The sequence below is a fragment of the Arachis hypogaea genome, chromosome 20 (assembly GCF_003086295.3).
Source record: "Arachis hypogaea cultivar Tifrunner chromosome 20, arahy.Tifrunner.gnm2.J5K5, whole genome shotgun sequence".
Lineage (NCBI taxonomy): Eukaryota > Viridiplantae > Streptophyta > Magnoliopsida > Fabales > Fabaceae > Arachis > Arachis hypogaea.
Genome location: NC_092055.1, coordinates 101,240,217 through 101,242,633, shown reverse-complemented (window position 1 = coordinate 101,242,633; position 2,417 = coordinate 101,240,217). Strand labels below are relative to the sequence as shown.

The 2,417-nt window shown below is 35.8% G+C and overlaps 1 non-coding gene across 1 annotated transcript; it reads left to right on the top strand.

Moving 5' to 3' along the window:
* Window positions 1-954: 954 nt before the first annotated feature.
* LOC112788286 (small nucleolar RNA R71) lies at window positions 955-1,062 on the top strand. The gene has a single exon (XR_003195655.1). It is a non-coding gene; the product is annotated as a small nucleolar RNA R71 (small nucleolar RNA).
* Window positions 1,063-2,417: the final 1,355 nt, after the last annotated feature.

Below are 2,417 nucleotides of genomic sequence, written 5' to 3'. Positions count from 1 at the left end.
ATTCTCTTCAGAAGAGGAATACTCATCAGAGCTCATGAATGGCATAAGGAGTTTCAATGGAATCTCTATGGTCTCTAGATGAGCCTCAGAGTCCTTTGGTTCCTCAGAGGGAAGCTCCTTATTGATCACTGAACGTCCCAGGAGGTCTTCCTCCTTGGGATTCACGTCCTCTCCTTCCCTTACAGGTTCGGCCATGGTGCTTATGTCAATGGCCTTGCACTCTCCTTTTGGATTCTCTTCTGTATTGCTTGGGAGAGTACTAGGAGGGATTTTAGTGATCCTTTTACTCAGCTGGCCCACTTGTGCTTCCAAATTTCTAATGGAAGACCTTGTTTCATTCATGAAACTTACAGTGGCCTTGGACAGATCAGAGACTAAGTTTGCCAAATTAGAGTTATTTTGTTCAGATTTCTCTGTCTGTTGCTGAGTGGATGATGGAAAAGGTTTACTATTGTTAAACCTGTTTCTTCCACCATTATTAAAGCCTTGTTGAGGCTTTTGATCCTTCCATGAGAGATTTGGATGATTTCTCCATGATGGATTATAGGTGTTCCCATAAGGTTCACCTAAGTAATTCACCTCTTCTATTGCAGGGTTTTCAGGATCATAAGCTTCTTCTTCAGAAGATGCCTCTTGAGTGCTGTTGGATGTAGCTTGCATTCCATTCAGACTCTGTGAAATCATATTGACTTGCTGAGTCAATATTTTGTTCTGAGCCAATATGGCATTCAGAGTATCAATTTCAAGAACTCCCTTCTTCATAGGCGTCCCATTACTCACAGGATTCCTCTCAGAAGTGTACATGAACTGGTTATTAGCAACCATGTCAATGAGTTCTTGAGCTTCTACAGGCGTTTTCTTTAGGTGAATGGATCCACCTGCAGAAGTATCCAATGACATCTTTGATAGCTCAGATAAACCATCATAGAATATATCCAGGATGGTCCATTCGGAAAGCATGTCAGAAGGACACTTTTTGGTCAGCTGCTTGTATCTTTCCCAAGCTTCATAGAGGGATTCACCTTCTTTCTGTCTGAAGGTCTGAACATCCACTCTAAGCTTGCTCAGCTTTTGAGGAGGAAAAAACTTGGCTAAGAAAGCCGTGACCAGCTTATCCCAAGAGTTCAGGCTGTCTTTGGGTTGAGAGTCCAACCATATTCTAGCTTTGTCTCTTACAGCAAAAGGGAAAAGCATGAGCCTGTAGAATTCAGGATCTACTCCATTAGTCTTAACAGTATCACAGATCTGCAAGAATTCAATTAAGAACTGAAAAGGATCTTCAGATGGAAGTCCATGAAACTTGCAGTTCTGCTGCATCAGAGAAACTAGCTGAGGTTTCAGCTCAAAATTGTTTGCTCCAATGGTGGGAATGGAGATGCTTCTTCCATGTAAATTGGAATTAGGTGCAGTAAAGTCACCAAGCATTCTCCTTGCATTATTGTTGTTGGGTTCGGCTGCCATCTCCTTTACTTGTTCGAAATTTTCAATAAGGTTGTCTCTGGATTGTTGTAATTTAGCTTCTCTTAGTTTTCTCTTCAGAGTCCTTTCTGGTTCTGGATCAGCTTCAACAAGAATGCCTTTTTCTTTGTCCCTGCTCATAAGAAAGAGAAGAGAAAAAGAAAAGAAGAGGAATTCTCTATGTCACAGTAAAGAGGTTCCTTATTGTTAGTGGAAGAAGAAAAGGAATAGGGGTGAAGAAGAATGAAGAATCCAAACACAAAAGTGATGATAGGAGCAGAGATGTGAGATGAAGAGAAGTGTTAGTAGATGAATAAATAAATAGAAAGGGATGAGAGGAGGAGAGAATTTTCGAAAATAATTTTTGAAAAAGAGTTAGTGATTTTCGAAAATAGTTTTTGAAAAAGGTTAGTAGTTTTTCGAAAATTCAAATAAAAAATAAAATAATTAGTCTAATTAAAAAGAAATTTTGAAAAAGAGGGAAGATTTTTTTTTTCAAAAATTAGAGAGAGAGTTAGTTAGGTAGTTTTGAAAAAGGTAAGAAACAAACAAAAAGTTAGTTAGTTAGTTGAAACAAATTTTGAAAAGATAAGAAGTTAGGAAGTTAGAAAAGATATTTTAAAATCAAATTTTTGAAAAAAGATAAGATAAGAAGATATTTTTGAAAAGATATGATTGAAATAAATTTTGAAAAAGATTTGATTTTTAAAATCACAATTAATGACTTGATTCATAAGAAATCACAAGATATGATTCTAGAGCTCAAAGTTTGAATCTTTCTTAACAAGCAAGTAACAAACTTGAAATTTTTGAAATCAAAACATTAATTGATGATGTTATTTTCGAAAATTATGAAGTAAAGATAAGAAAAAGATTTTTGAAAAATATTTTTGGAATTTTCGAAAATAACTAAGAAAAATGAAAAAGATTTAATTTTTGAAAAAGATTTTTGAAAAAGA